The sequence below is a fragment of the Pectinophora gossypiella genome, chromosome 23, assembly GCF_024362695.1.
Source record: "Pectinophora gossypiella chromosome 23, ilPecGoss1.1, whole genome shotgun sequence".
Taxonomy (NCBI): domain Eukaryota; kingdom Metazoa; phylum Arthropoda; class Insecta; order Lepidoptera; family Gelechiidae; genus Pectinophora; species Pectinophora gossypiella.
This window is the reverse complement of record NC_065426.1, coordinates 853,577-870,949: the sequence shown is the minus strand read 5'-3', so window position 1 is coordinate 870,949 and position 17,373 is coordinate 853,577. Positions and strand designations below refer to the sequence as shown.

The 17,373-nt window shown below is 38.4% G+C and overlaps 1 protein-coding gene across 2 annotated transcripts in view; it reads left to right on the top strand.

Annotated features, from left to right (window-relative positions):
- Window positions 1–17,373, top strand: part of LOC126377320 (S phase cyclin A-associated protein in the endoplasmic reticulum) — a 526,515-nt gene that overhangs the window by 132,166 nt on the left and 376,976 nt on the right. The window lies entirely within an intron of this gene.

Below are 17,373 nucleotides of genomic sequence, written 5' to 3'. Positions count from 1 at the left end.
GTTGGTCCCGGTTACTACTTACTGATGTAAGTAAGTAGTCGTTACATGAGTCATGTCAGGGGCCTTTGGCGGGTCAATAATAACCCTGACACCAGGGTTGATGAGGTTGGTAATCCACCTCACAACCCACACAAGAGAAAAAGAACCCCGATACCGACCCCGCCTGCGTGGTCGTCGATTTCCCTCATTCAATATGTAAAAAGAGCTTTTTCTCAAAGCTACACTAATTATTTTTTTTATCCATATTATATTTTTTTATTCTTGTAACTAACGATTTTCGAAGCACACTGTTATCTATCTAATTATGCTAATAACGATCCAAGCATCTACAACCTCCAAAACCTGATACTGCTTACTCATAACTCTTAAGGAAGCAAAAAAGGGCCCTTTGGCAGAACCTCAAATGAAAAAAAATAAAAAATATTTTGACACGTCTTTGTTCGAAGCAGGCTTATTTATCAAAGTAGCCATCTCAGATCCAGCGGCGATCAACAAAGCCTCCAACAAGACACGCCCTCTTCCTTTGAACTCTCCGTCCAGCTCTCTGATTGGTTGTCGAGCCTCCGTCGATCGTCGCACGCGCACGTTCTAAATTCAAAAATAAATCGATGCTTTTTTGTTTATTATCGAGTGGTATAATATTTATAAGTTGTAAACACGTCAACGGGTTGTGTTAGATAAAATAATATTTTTTGGTATTAATGTGGGGTCGAAAGATTTATGTTAAGTAGATCTTTCATCGATCGCCAGTATCGACTAGTAATGGATTCTGAATGCCATTGAACTTGGCGGAAACAAACTACATTCTATGATCGTTGCTAAAAATATGGACTTGTAGACATGTATTTTTTACTGAGAACTGAGGCAGATACTTATTGAAAAAATACTAATGAGGATCCTTATATCCGTCTTAGGACTTTGTATCAACAGTGGTTGCAAGTTGTTTTTGATTACTTGTGGTTCTGTCTACCCCATATGGGATTACAAGGTACTTATTGAGTTTATGTATGTATTTAAGTATTGTAACATTAACTTCCTCAACGGTTGCAGAGACGGAGATGGGAGCTATCGGTATGGCAATGCAGGACGGAAGGGGCAAGTCACTGGGACTGTAACCTGGAACCTGACAGAGGGCAGCAGTAACTGTCAGTACTATTCAGAGGCGGAGGACAGGAGTCCTAGTACGGCTTTGAAATAGACTACTCTGGGCGCCATCCCACTCGCGTCAGACAGACTACTGCGGGGCGGAAGGCAAGAGGGAAACCTAAAAAGTAGCATAGAGAATGCTACACCGACAAGACCGTGGCTCTTAAATTTGTGATTCTTTCTTATTCTTAGCAACCCTGGTGACAGGGTTGTTATTGAGCTGCCAAAGGTCCCTAACATGGCTTATGTAACGATCACGTATTTATATCAGTAAGTAGTAAGCGGGACCAACGGTTACAGTCCCTGTGATTCGCCTCCTCCGTCCTGCATTGCCGTAGATCGGCTCCGTTCTCCGTCTCAGCAACCGTGGAGGTAAGAAGTCTTTTTAAATCTAAAACCCTTCGAATGCGTCAAGCATGACTCTGCACTTCATAGGCCCTATTTTTTCTGCGGATACTTTCAAAAAGCTTTTAACTGAGGCGCCCAAAAAATCGCCTGTCAAAATATTATTGCCTCATCGCGGGGAGTTTAAAATTACCCCTCGTTTCCGTAGGGGGTTGAGAGAATGCTTTTAGACGAGCCTTTATAGTGAATTTAGTAAATTACGGCCTTTAGTAGCGACCAATAATTTTGTTTCAAAAGTGCACTGGCTAGAAACTATTGGATCTTTTTTTAAGGATTTTTTTTTCTTTGCGTATAGGGCTAATTAAGAACCTACGTTCTAGTTATTAAATCACACAATAGAGAGAATAATTTTCCTCAATCGGGTAAGTAAAGTGGGAACAGTCATGAGCAATATCATGTACCCCCTTTAGAACTCTGTCGCTCTATCTATATTTATGTTTATTTTTATTTTTTTAAAGAACGTCTAGGGCCCTGTGCCGAGGTTTTTCTTGCAGCTTCTTTTCCCCGGCTATACAGGTCGTGAGAAGCTGCAGTAGTTTTAGGCGGATGAGACATTTGTTATGTAAAAATTGACGATTCAAAGTGTAACTATGTTACCTACTGAATAAAGATATTTTTGAATTTGAATTTGAATTATCATATTTGACATTTAATGAGACTTACGGTTTAATTTGTCAAGAAAGTTAATGTGACATGGTTTCAAAGTGTATACATATTAGTACTCGTGACCGTACTATAAAAACAAAAAAAGAATAGGTAAATATTTATGACAGTTTCTCTTACAATACTCATCATGATTTCCTTAGCATTTCCCGTTTTTCACAGGGTCCGCTTATCAAACCTGAAGATTTGACAGGTCGTATAATAAGAATCTTAACTATAATGGTGGTTACCAGAATTTGTGCCCGTTTAAAGCGAATAGGCTCGCCCCGTATTACGTGGGACTTAAACCAAAAAAAAAAAAAAAATGTGTTTATTACTCTCACATCAACACGATAATTTGTAATTAACAATAAAACAAGATTATATTAATAGAATAAGGAATAATACTACGTATAGAACGGCAACCCCCCCCCCCCCCCCCCCCAAAAGCCTCTGAGCTAGGTTTGCCTCACCTCCCCCGAACATAGTTTAGACTTGAATCGTATGGTGTCAGACGTCACACACACAGATGCGCGTGAACGATATTGTCAAATTCAAATATATCTTTATTCAGTAGGTAACATAGTTACACTTTGAATCGTCAATTTTTGCATAATGAACGTCTCATCCGCCTAAAACTACTGCAGCTTCTCACAAACTGTATAGCCGGGGAAAAGAAGCTGCAAGAAAAACCTCGGCACAGGGCCCTAGACGTTCTTTAAAAAAATAAAAATAAACATAAAATATTGGTATACAATTGAGTAATCAATAGTATAATTGTGTAAGTAATTAATAGTCAATGTGTAGTGTCTGTGTAAAACGAGGTTGTTTTGTATAAAGTGTCCGAGGTATGCTTAAACATAGCTGGTGAGCAGTGGATGTTCTTGTATAGTCAGACGTGTACCTCTGCCTACCCCCTTGGGGATACAGGCGTGACGCTATATTATGAGTTATAATTATAAGTTTAACGAGAGGTGTATCATTATAACTATTTTTATTAGCACGATTTACTATAATTTTATTATAAGATTAATGATTACCTAAATGATAAAAATGCCTGGCATTAAATGTGTTCCTCTAGTTATTAAATACCTTGTAATGTATACCCTCAATGATATAAAAGATATGTTGCTGTTGCAGTTTCTTGTCATTTCTTCTCCTCAGCCATAACACCTTGCGAAATGACGTAGATTCAAAAATGTTACATTGACCTTCAACAAGTTTATCCATGATAATGACGTTGAATAAATGATTCTGATATCTGACTAAATAAGTATGTATAACATCCTCCGTGGTCTAATAATTAGAGCGTTAGGCTCACGATCTGGAGGTCCGGGTTCGATTCCCTATGGGGACATTGTAGAAATCATTTTGTGAGATTGTTCTTTGTTTGGTAAGGACTTTCCAGGCTTGAATCACCTGATTGTCCGAAAAAGTAAGATAATTCCGTGCTTTGGAGGACACGTTAAGCCATTGGTCCGTTGTAAAAACACCTCCACCAACCCGTAGTGGAGCAGCGTGATGGAGTATGCTTCATATCCCCTCCGGTTGATTGAGGGGAGGCCTGTGCCCAGCAGTGTGACGTATATAGGCTGTTTATGTTAGGTAGGTGGGTGTAGGTAGGTACTGTCAGTACTATTCAGAGGCGGAGGACAGGAGTCCTAGTGTGGCTTTGTAATAGACTACTCTGAGCGCCATCCCACTCGCGTCAGACAGAGTACTGCGGGGCGGAAGGAAAGAGGGAAACCACTGCCTTATTTTTCCCTAAACAAGTAGCTTGGAAAATGCTGCACCGACAAGAGCGTGGCTCTTAAATTGATGATGATGAAGTAGGTATAATCAGCACACGGATTGATCATTTGATTGTCCAAAGTAATTAATTAGTATGCGAGAGCCTATTAACTGACAGAACAATGCTATCACGGTTAAAGAGTTGAACTTCAATATAAGGCCTTCGACGAGACCGGTTTTTACATGGTTTGCTCTTGGCATCAATACATACCGGTCCAGCCAAGTAGTGAATGCTATCTGAGGCAAATCAACAAAATAAGTCACGTCAAAACCAAACCACTGCATCGAATTGGATGAAAATTTGCATATAGATAAATATATAGGGTATTAGTGACGTCGTAACGAATACTGAGAGGCATGATTCAGACCATGATTCTGAGTTAATATCAAATGGATATTCCTGTCAGAAAATTCATTAAACATTTTGTTTTTTTTTTAAAATTTTCAGTTCCATACTTTTGCGACGGAAAATTCTAACTCAGAATTATGGTCGGAATTATGCCTCAAAGTTTTCATTACGATGTCATTCACACTCTGTATATATATATCTATATGCAATAGTTCGCAGCCATTCGTCTTTCCATATTTTTCAGAGACGAAATACCTAAAGCGATTGTTACATTCTTCTAGTTTTGCTCAGAAAATAATACTATGAATAAGAATAGTGACGTATACAGTGTATAATGACGGCATTTAAATAGCCACTCTATCTATGTTCGTCAGTCAGCCTATCAAAAGTATTTCACAATGATTCGTGAAATAAAAACAATGAAACCTTTGCCTTTTCGGTGAAACAATAACAAAAAAATACCGACCGAAACAATAGCCGAGCGATAGAAAAAGAAACATTATTCGAAATTCAAAACGAGGGCCGTCATTGGCCGGCTCGAACAATGGCGGCGCTGTCTAAATGTCAGATTTGACAGATGATAAAAATTAAAATATTTTCTTTTAACTAAGGTTTTTAAAGGGCTCTCAAGGATAACGTTTGATATACTTACGTAAGTAGTAACTGTAATTATAAACTTTTATTGTTTGTAACATCTTCTAAATATATTTTAAATGTGCTGTGTAAGATACACAATTCGTGATTAATTACTAAGTAAGTATTTTATATTTCTTTATAAGATCTTTGAAAAAAAAAATATATATTACTCAAATACTTTTGTATACAATAGATTTATTGTCTTTGAAACCCTCGAAGTCCCTATGCGGAGTGCTGGCTTTGAATTAAAATATTACAAAAACTGCCAATAGTCAAAATAAAAAATATATTTCAGTTTTCGAATTAAATTCCCGTAAAATTAATTGTACCGATAATATAATTCAAAGATAGCATTCCAACAAAGAATAAACTAATTTCATTTCTTTATTTTAACCCCTTTGTGCAATGTTTACACCTGTCCCAGGTTGTAAATACGTGTTCTTCATGGCTAGCGCTTCTGTCTGGTCTACCTTCCTCAAGCCACTGCTATCACTGGACACCCCAGTTCTAAGAAATTCATTAGCTCTGACAATAGGGAACCATGCATCCATACCTTTGTCGCTTTGTCGTACCTGACTTTTCTGATTTACTTGAATAGGATTTGGGAGTATACCCGTTCTAGCAACCAGCTGGCCGTCATACAGATCATCATTGATTCTACCCATGCTCCCTGACAGAGCGTTCAAAGCCACCATATTGTTAGCTTCGTCAAGTTGTTTTCTATTATATGGTGCATATTGAGATTGTCCAGAGGGTACTTCGTCTTGGTTTCTGTTATAAGACTGCACATTTTTACGAGAACCTTTAAAACCGGGAGCTATACCATATGGTTCAAATACGACGTCAGTATTTGTTCGCGGTCCGAGGAAACCATGATATTTGGTAGCGGTGTCTTGGGGTGCAGGGTCTGATTGTCTGTAAACAGCCTGTCCTGGCTTTAAGTTTGGAATAGGAGGCGGCATTTCTGCACGTCTTTCTGCAAGGTTGTTCAAAGAAAACGATTGATTCTGATCATCTAAATCACTGGTTTCTGTATAAGGCTTCTGTATGAACCAATCGTTTACAGAAAAGAAACGTTTTCGGCTGAATGGATCATTTGGCGGTAATTGTATAGATGGGTTAGGCGGTTCTAATCTTCCGTACTGGTTTGGCACTCCATTGGATCTCAGCAGATTATCCATGTCACTTTGATCTAGTTGGGGTTGAAACTGTCCCATATTTGGATTAGGTCTTATTAAATCTGGATATCCGCTCACAGTGTTCCAATTTCCCGGTGATAGGTTTCCATTCTGATTACTCAAATCTTGATATCCCCCTAAAGAGCTTGTGTCTGGAAAACTACTTAGTCCATTCATATTAGTCAAGCCTTGGAATCCAGCCAAAGGACCTGAATTCGGATATCCATTTTGTGCATTTGTAATAGGAAGTCCTTGATATCCGCTTGTACTTCTCCTATCTCCAAATGTGGAGGTAGTTAGTTCGTTAGAGGGTAGTGATTGTCCCAATATGTATGGACTACGCGCAACATACGGTGATGTGAGTGGAATCATAGTGTTCATACCATTCCCTACCCCATTAAGCTCTCCATTAACACCTGCTGTTGCCAGTCCATTTCTGTTTTCTTCAGAACTTCTGTCATTAGAAGCGATAGCTTTGCTGCTAACTCTGCCTTCGTCCACATTGGTACCAAGAATAGTGACCGATTGTTTGGAGGGAGCATAAGGGCCGTCAGCGATCACGCAGGGGACACACAGGAGAAGCGTGAGGTATTTCCACGGCATTGCCTGGAAAATATAGAGTTACATTTAAAAAAGCTTGGTGAAATATGATGCTGTCAGAGGTACTTACACTACCTCAATTGAGAATTATAGTCCTGAGCTTATATTTCCTTATTTACAAAAAAACAATGCGTTCACTTTTTTCACCCCTTGTCTAGCATCGAAGTCTAAGTAGGTATGGTACCTAACGACTCCTAAATATAAATACCTGTAGCACCGGATCCTACTTATGCCGGGTACCCGGTTAAGTCAGTATATTTTGAAAAGAAGTCCCTCAAAACCTTCACCGCAGAAGGATTAGACCATTACCTCACGTTAGCAAAAACTCGTACGGATATATTTAGGCACTACCCTATTATTATTTCACATCAAGATTCCACCGAATCGTACGCACTGTTAATAGTTTCAGTTTTGTATGAAAACCAGCCCAATACAGGTTAGGTCACATAATTCCGTCACATACTTAAAACTTCTGTCTTCAGCTCATACAAATCGGCGCCGAAAAAGTCTGCGCTATTATTTAAGTGTAGAGAAATACCCGGGAAATGTATTTTCGGAAGTATGTGATCTAATCTGTACCTGGTCTGGTTTTCCCTAGTCAATAATAAGTACAAGTTAAATTGCAAATACTGTCTGATTTTAAATAAAATTGATGTTTAATTGGGCTATTGCGATACAGGGACACCTCTAACGTAGGGACCGCTCTTAAGCAGTTTTAATCGTATGTTTTCTGGTTATAAAGAATTTTATTATTAATAATAATATTTTTAGCCTTAAACAAATTACCCGGCAGTGATGGGTACCCGGTACCCGCCCAGATCCTGATAGTACTAGAAGCAAACCGGGTACCGGTCCCATCTCTACTTAATATCCACTTACCTCGACAAACGAAGTACCGTCGCGTCGTATTGAAAACAAAATTTAATTTCAGGCTCTTTTATACGAAGGTTAATTTTCTCCGGTAGATGTTAATTTGAAAACAAGTGTTACGCTTATTAATGGACAAGCTACGACCAATCGTGAATGTTACGTGAGTTAACATACGTCTCTATAAGGGTAGGCAGAGCCATATAATCTTAAAAAAAACCTATTCTATTGTGTATATGTATATATATTATACCCATTAGCTACAGTTAGATGTAATGGTCTACATATACACCCTTTTTTACATGACTTATTGTAGATTTGCCGCATATGGCATTAACTACTTGGCTGGACAAATGGGGTGCGCTGAGGGCTCTCACCCGGTACAAAATTTAAGACAACAGGTCTGAGGGTGCCTAGTAGGGCGCGAACCTCGGCTCAGGGAGTCGTCTGAGAGGAAGATTATTTGAAAGAATTAATCGACCCTAGTGGGTTGGAAAATAAACATTTTTTTTATCTACCTGAGCGATATATACGGTTATCAAATTACAGTTTTATCGCAATGTTGGAAGTATGTGTGACATTGACTCAATAGTAGCGATAATTACCACAATGTAGCTCTGACGAGCGTATATAAACGATTGATTGATTGACTATGATAGGTACGTCAATTGTAAATTATTGTATGGACCAGGTGATTGGGTGGTTGTACCTTTCAGTATCTGTTGTCCTTGTTTCTATATCTTGTGTCCATTGTGCTTAATAAAGTATTTTATCTATCTGTGGCGGACCTAACTAGTTAACCAGCTGGTTCCAACAACATGCAACAGATGGCGCCACCATTCAATAGTGCGGTCCTGAAACGCGCTATCGAAGTTTACACAGCGTGACGCATATATATTATACAACTTCCAACATAACACCGTCGGATCGTCGATGCCTAATCACACTATCAACTTGTGTCTAGCGGGGTACTACGCTCAGTTCGGTACCAACGGAAAACATCCTTTGGCGGCAGCACACCCTCGCGGGCTCGCCGCCAAATATCTATCTATCTATTAGACGGGTCTTCTAATAAGGGGTTATCCAGGCTACGTTCTCCAAAAAGATAGATGGCGCTGTTATAACTCCAACGTGATAATTACCTATTTTTTCACTGCTCGGGTAAATAGTTATTCAAAAATATAATGTAATGGCAGAGGCATATATCTATTAATGTTGCTTCATATTTGGATCATACTTGTATAGAATTTTGTTATTACTTATATTGCTTCTCTTTTGTAATTAGAATAATAATGTTTGAAAGATGTGTTAGGCCTGGGTATAATATTTAACAAGGTAAATTATTTGCGCGTTTCATTTCATTTGAATGATTCCTTAAAGCTTTGTGAAAATGAGCCAATTCTCCAACATCACATGACACTAAAATACCATCATGCCTGATTCTCGGTAGGGGTAGGCAGAGGTGTATAGTATATATACTCACTCCTCGCTAGGTACGTTATGCCAATTCTATCTTCACCACACAATACAAGGTATATCGCCCAACCGGGGTAGGAAGCTCCGTAACTAATGCGGTGGCGTGAGAACTCAATTATTGTCCATATTGTGACAACTCTAGCGATTTTACACGCCGAAGGGCGAGATTGTTGCTCTACTTTAAAATATATTTTATTCCAAAGTCCATGCTGCACATTCAGGTGTTTATTTTTCCGGGCATGTCCTAAAACCGTCAGAGATGTTCAATCTTATATCAGGGTGGATGTCTATTTTCACAGGGTCCGCTTACCTAGGTAACTTGATGATTTAACGTGTCCAGTTTTTGAATTTGAATTAGTTCCATTAATATCCATAGACTTCCGTGGCACTGTATTTTAAACCTGGTATTATTTTTAGTTTTCGTTTTGTAATACGGAGGAAGTTTTACAAACCTAAGTACATGTGGTGTTTTAACATCATCATTTCCCTTTGGCATTGTCCCGTTTTTCACAGGCTCCGCTTACCTAACCTCTTCAGGTTAGGTAATTAGGGGATTTATGAAGATGTGGTATTTTAACATGAATTGATAAATCATAAAAAAGAAATATAATTATTATTGTGAGTATAGTCGTTACTCATGTAACTACTACTTACACACTACTTCCACTTGACATGCTCATGCATGTCAGGGGCCTTTGGCGGCTTAACAGTAACCCTGACACTAGGGTTGATGAGGTTGGTACTCCACCTCACAACCCACACGATAGAAGAAGATGAAAAAATTAAAATGGCGCTAAGCTACCAACTTTATTTCCCGTTGAGATAATCCATATTTTAATTTGTAGTAGAGCATATTACTCGATAAAGGCGGCATCAGACCGATCGATCGGATCGGCCTCGGCCCAAACTAGCTCGTGTGAACTGCTAGCGGGACGAATCGGACGCGTGGCCACTAACTTTTTTTAATGAACTGGGATGATACTGTATTAAACTGTATGTTATTCTGACATCGTTATGTCACGGGTTTGAATAACGACTCAGGCTCTAAATCACTAAATTCGACTTTGGGTACGCTGCGATCTCGCCTCGCCGTGAAATCGCAGAAAAATCGCTGGACAAATCCTAGTGTGAACAGGCCCTATATTCCAATTGGGGTAGTCAGAGGTACATCTATCGCAAGATGAAGTAAATACCCACACCTCACAGAGCTTTTTGTTAGACCAGCGTGATAGGTGGTGAGCCGTATAGCCGTACAGTAATGAGCAATATCATGTACCCACTTTAGAACCCTGTCGCAGCATCATATTTGACATTTAATGAGACTTACGGTTTAATTTGTCAAAAAAGTTAATGTGACATGGTTTCAAATTGTATACATATTAGGACTCGTGGCCGTATGTAAGTAAGCAAAACATTTAAGACATTAGCCTAAAACACTAAGAGTGTTTGTGTGTACAGTCGCACTCATTACTGCCGGTCATTGTCTAGTGAGCGGCGAGCGTGACCTAACTGTACTTTAGAAAGTCTTACAAGACCAGTGATGTGAAATCTTGTCGGATAACAGTTTGTCGGACTTCAGTTTTTAACTCCTAGAGTGGATGCTTATACTATACACCTCTGCCTACCTCTTTGGAAATACAGGCGTGATGCTGTTTTGTTATAATTTAAAAAACGAATGCCAGTGAATTCCTCTGATGACGTCATTAGATTTGTTTTAAAAAGCATTGTCCAAATAATCGTCTGATACAAACCGCAAACAAAACTAACCTCATCATCATCAATTTAAGAGCCACGCTCTTGTCGGTGCAGCATTTTCCATGCTACTTTTTTAGGGAAAAATAGGGCAGTGGTTTTAGTGGACAGGAGTCCTAGTATGGCTTTGTAATAGACTACTCTGGGCGACATCCCACTTGCGTCAGACAGAGCTTACTGCGGGGCGGAAGGCAAAGCTAACCAAAAATACCAAATTAATGTAAAAACCCGAAGAAAATCATAATCTATTAGGGTGCGGACACACTAAGCGGTAATCCTCACAAATCATAATCCGGTATGTGTGGCGGTGCATTTATAATTTGACTCGGTAGATGTGTGGCCACCCTAACACAGGGCAGGATTTGTTAACCATCTTTTTGCTTTATGCTTGGATTATGTTTGGTTATTTTATAAGTAGCTTATTATGAGATGAGACTGTAGACGGCAAAGCGTTACGAAACTATGGGACTTGAGACATTTGATACGTTAGGTGCTTTATGGGTGGCCGATTGAGGTAAAGTTTACAACAATATATAAGAAGACAAACAAATCCATACTTAACACGTTCACTGCGTATGAACCACATATGAGGCAAATAAATATTTGGAACTCATCGTGCATGTCCCATATGTGGGGCACATTTTTTATTGCCATAATTTCATTCTTCACCAGTTATGTCCATGTAAACTCTATATTGCACACAATAATTAAATTATTGACAAAAAACAAAACCTATTTTTATAGGTACAAAAGGTGGATATATCTCTAAAAGACATCTCTTCCAGCCAACCCTGCATGGTGTGAGAGGTCAATAAAAGTGGGAAGGCACAAAGTGTATAAAAAAAAATAACCGGTCACAAATCCAGGAAACGTTTTAGAGGGCACCAACTCGCAGCGGAGCAGCGTGGTGGAGTATGCTCCATACCCCTCTGTTTGATTGAGGGGATGATGATGTAATTATTATGCGAATCATCATCATCAGCCCATTAACGTCCCCACTGCTGGGGCACGAAACTTCCCTATGGATAGATAGGGAGAACGGGCCTTAAACCATCACGCGGGCCCAGTGCGCATTGATGGTGTTTATTGACGACTGCTAATGCAGCCGGGACCAACGGCTTGACGTGCCTTCCGAAACACGGAGGAGCTCGAGATGAAAACTTTTTTTTGTGGTCACCCATCCTCTGACCGGCCTTTGCGAAAGTTGCTTAACTTCAACAATCGCAGACCGAGCGCGTTTACCGCTGCGCCACCGAGCTCCTCATTTAGCGAATATATTCATTCATTTGTCCGCCTGTCTGTCCGACTATTTGCAAGTTTATTTTATTTATGTTATTTTGTAATATCACTATTTATCTCTGTTACCTAAACCTACCTAAGTATACTAACTCCAGCTCTGTCCCCGATGTTTGCTTACAAGCAATTTCACTAATGCAACCGCATGTCGCTACCCCGCAACGGCGATGGCGCATAGAAAGTGCAATTTTCCGGCTCGACTCACTATAAATATACATGACTTGTTTAGCTGATCTATTGAATTTATTGGATGGTTTTATGCAGTAACCACTTACATTACATAACATAAGCTCACGTCTATATACCAAATGGGGTAGTCAGAGGTACATCCATAGCAAGATGAACTAAGTATCCACGCCTCACCGAGCTTTCTGATCTTCTTCTATCGTGTGGGTTGTGAGGTGGATTACCAACCCCATTAACCCCGGTTTCAGGGTTACTATTGAGCCGCCAAAGGCCCCTGACATGAGTCATGTAACGACTACTTACCTACATCAGTAAGTAGTAATCGGGATCAACGGCTTAACGTGCCTTCCGAAGCACGGATCATCTTACTTTCGGACAATCAGGTGATCAGCCTGTAATGTCCTAACCAAACTAGGGACCATAAAGTAAGCTTTCTGATGTTTTGTTATTTGTACGCAATTCGGAATATTTTTGTTTTTTTTTTAAGTTTTTATTATATTATAGGTTATTATACGTATACTTATAACTAATTCATGGTTATTTTAAAAAAATGAGAATGATAGTAGTGAGTTTATATTGCCTTTGCTAATTTTTTTTACAAGTTATTTCTTGAACTCTCTGAGGGAGCTTATAATCATTACCATCTCCCTAGTATTATCCCATTTCTCACAGGATCCGCTTACCTAACCTGAAGATTTGACAGGACCGGTTTTTTACAGAAGCGACTGCGTGTATCTCTCCTACCGAAAAACTGTGAAGGACATACTTATAAAGTATTAACACTAGGAACAAAAATAAAATTGCTATCCAAAATTCTAGATTAAGTCAATTAAATTCATCTTTTTTGGGGTTATTTGTCCGTTTTTACATTAAAGTACCAGACAGTATTTTGAATTTGCCAGAAAATAAATTTATATAAGTTCATGTGAAGCTTACGTTATGTAAAAAAGCTTATTATAAGATTAATGATTACCTAATTGATAAAAATGCCTGGTATCAAATGTGTCTCTAGTTATTAAATAACTTTTAATGTACAGTGATTTAAAAGATTTGTTACTGTTGCAGTTTCTTGTCACTTTTCTTCCAAATGACAGAAATGACGTAGATTCAAAAATTATGTTCGACAAATTGACCTCCAAAAAATTTTTCTATGATACCTAATTACGTTCAATAAATGATTCTGATTTTTGATTTCTTGGTTCTCTCTAGTGTGACAAGTGCAGAATAACTTCCAAAAATGACGCGCAAGTGTTGCAACACATGTGCAGTGATATATTTGCGGCAGTCGATAATCCTCACCGGGTTCGATTCCTGTTTGCAAGTGGAATTAACACCTATTACTTATTGGAAGGGTCCGCAAGTTTGTTTACCGATGGGTATTAATTTTATGGGATTTGATGTACTTAAGTATTTTTTTTCCTTATCAAAGGTTTTTTTTAGTTTAGCAAAGGCAATATTTAAAAGGCAAAGGAAATATTTCTTTTGATGAAGAACTTTCCAGGCTACGTAAAAGATGTGTAATTAGTTCCTGAGTGTAATAAAAAGGGTCATCATTTTCATTACCCAAAATAAAGATAAAAATTTATTTATTTATTTATTATTTATTTATTTGTTTGTACACAATAAAACAGACACAAGAAACATACAAAGAAAACAGATAGTACAGGCAAGCTTATCTCTAAACAAAGAGATTTCTTCCAGCTGACCTACGTGACAAGAGAGACTTTCAACGTATAATATTATATAGAAAAATGTTAATGGAAATTATTATGTCTGTTATGGATAACAGAATTAGAAGGTAAAACGAAAGAAAATCCTTACAGCGCCATCTATACTTATTGTTTTTGAAGAACATAGCCTGGAACGCATAATAACGGGTTCTTACCGCGTTTAAAATAGGGATATGAGACTCCCGATATTTCGACACTGCTTAAGAACCCGTTATTATGTGTTTTAACTGTGATAATAACCGCGTAAACTTAAAACAATGTATAGCCTGGAACGTCCCTCGCTTAGTATAGGTATTTCGCTTTATAACATTTGACTATCATAAACATCACTACAAATAGGATACAAGTAGGATGTTGAATTCTGCATATAAGTAGAGAAAAAAAGCCTTTCATTTGACGTTACTTATTATGGGCATATAACCACATAAGCGGATTGTTTTTTTTTTATTTTGAGAAAGAAAATTCTGACAATGCGTACGATTCACAAGAATCCCTATGTGCTTTTAATATGAAAAAGTGGTACCAAAATAAATACAAAATAGAGAAAATTAAATGGAAAAAGCCAGACTCTGACGGGACTTGATTCCGCGGATTTTATCGGGACGGGCCGAGCGTGTTAACCATTATACCACTTTTGTGAGTTTCCGTAAGCACAGACGAGTGTTATAAAAAAAAAAAAACATTAATATAAAAGATTACCAGCAATGATAAAACCCGTCAAAATCTGAGTCTGAAACCTATGTCCGACAATCGCTTCTCCGTCGAACGGTTCACCGACAGAACCAGTTGTGTCGTCGAATCACCCACAAATGAAAGGTTCTGTCGGTGAACCTTTCGACGGAGAAACGACTATCGGACTTAGGTTTCAGACTCTTTAAATCCGTAAACATGTTATATGCTATCTATTATACGTTGAATGTCTCTCTTGTCACGTAGGTCAGCTGGAAGAAATCTCTTTGTTTAGAGATAAGCTTACCTGTACTATCTGTTTTCTTTGTATGATCCTTGTGTCTGTTTTGTTGTGTACAATTAAATAAATAAAAATAAAATAAACATGTACACCTACATAAACGTCTATTTCCCACAAAGGTAACCAGAGACAATGGAATTCCATAAAACACAAAATCCGTAAAAAGAAGTTTTAAATCCTAACCGTACAGGATTTGGGATTTTCCCTCCAAAATGAGTGATAGTGACTTGCCTTCACATTATCCAAAATTTAATCCCCCGACCGCAACAAAAACAGGAAAAACGGATAAAAAGCACAACATCAGTCTTCAGGCACATTACGCCGGAACCGGAAGTATTCGCCGACGATTTATCATCTGTGGCAAAGCTGCCGCCATTTTGTCGCGACGGAAACTCCCGCCAATTTTTGTGCAATATGGTCGATGGCACGCGACAAAAACGTGTTAAGGGTAGTTTTTTGTAATAGAAAAGAGTATGGCATATGAAAAAAACTGTATCTGCTGTATTTTACATTAACAGATAACTATTAGACTAGGTAGTGAAAATGTATGAGATTGACATAAGCGAATCGAAATCGACGAGACTTTCTAACATAATACACAAAAAACAACTAATGTAATGTATGTGTATGTTTTTAATATTTATTTTAAGTGCAATGAAGAGTTTTTGTATTGTTTTGTAATGTATTATGTATTTATATTATGTAAAAAAAAATTATATTTTAGTTTTAAAAGCTAATAAGGTTATTAAATACACGAATTATTTAATCATTAGCTTAGATAGGTAACAGCCTCCGTCCGATGGGGACATTGTCGAAATCACTTTGTGAAACTGTCCTTTGTTTGGTAAGGACTTTTCAGGCTTGATTCCGCGCTCCGGAGGGAACATTAAGCCGTTGGTCTTGGCTATTAGCCGTAAAAATACCTCCACCAACCCGCAGGGGAGCAGCGTTGTGGAGTATGCTTCATACCCCCTCCGGTTGATTGAGGGGAGGCCTGTGCCCAGCAGTGGGACGTATATAGGTTGTTTATGATTATAGGTAGGTAGGTTATTAAGTTGGGGCCACTTTTGGCACTGGTCTGACAAAAAGACGAATTGTACCCAATTAATACATACATCACATACATAAACATACATACATAAACTCACGCCCGTAATCCCTAATGGGGTGGGCAGAGCCACAAGTAATCAAAGACAACTTGCAGCCACTGTTGATACGATGTCGTAAGCTGAATATGATGAACCTTATGGTGATAAGGGATCAGCCTATCGCCCATAGCATTAGTCCATCATGTTAGAGGACACAATCCCTCTGTCTGTGTACCCAATTAATAAATGTAAGTAATAAAAATAACAAACTACTTATTCCAATCGTTTAATAAGTATCTACGTCCATCATGTTAAGGAGGACTGACATTTGAAAATAATTAAAGAATAACATCTATTAAGGAAAATTAATTCACCTTCCTCGAGGATTTTTGACAATTCAATTAGGCCGTGGTCCAGTGGTTGAGCGTTGTGCTCATGATCCGGAAGTTCCGGGTACGAATCTCAAAAATCACTTTGTGATCCCTAGTTTGGTTAGGACATTATTACAGGCTGATCATCAGATTGTTCGAAAGGAAGATGATCCGTGCTTCGGAAGGCACGTTAAGCCCGTTGGTCCCGGTTACTACTTACCGATGTAAGTAAGCAGTCATTATATGAGCCATGTCAGGGGCCTTTGGCGGTTCAATAATAACCCTGACACCAGGGTTGATGAGGTTGGTAATCTACCTCACCACACGATAGAAGAAGAATTTATGTATCATTGAATTAATTCATTACATTTCTATAAGTACAATATACTTTAATTACGATTGCTCGAACAATCCATTTTTTTTTCTACTCAATTTCGCATGACACCATTAAAAACCATAACAGAAACTGAAAATTAGTCTGTATTCAGATCGACCGGAAACATTACAGAATTGTTGACAAAAAAATAGGGAAAATACTTTCTGAGGAGCGAGCATTGGGAAGGACGACCACATTAATCTAATCAACACAAAACATACTAATGACTGTCAAAAGTCGGCGACGTACGCCGCGTGCGACGCGCGTGGCTGACGCGTGCCCGCAAATGGACACCATTGTTTAATGCGCGCTCCTTTTAGGGTTGCTTTCGCCTATATGGTAATAATATGTATAAACTATATGAAGTAATTTGTTGGAATAATCTATTTAATGGTTAGAACGTTACGTGTGTTAATGCAATTTAAAATGTAAAATTCTGCTTTACCTATTTCTCAAAGAAAACGTAACGTTTTCACTTCGCACGCTGGCAATTCCGAAAATAAGTAAGATGATT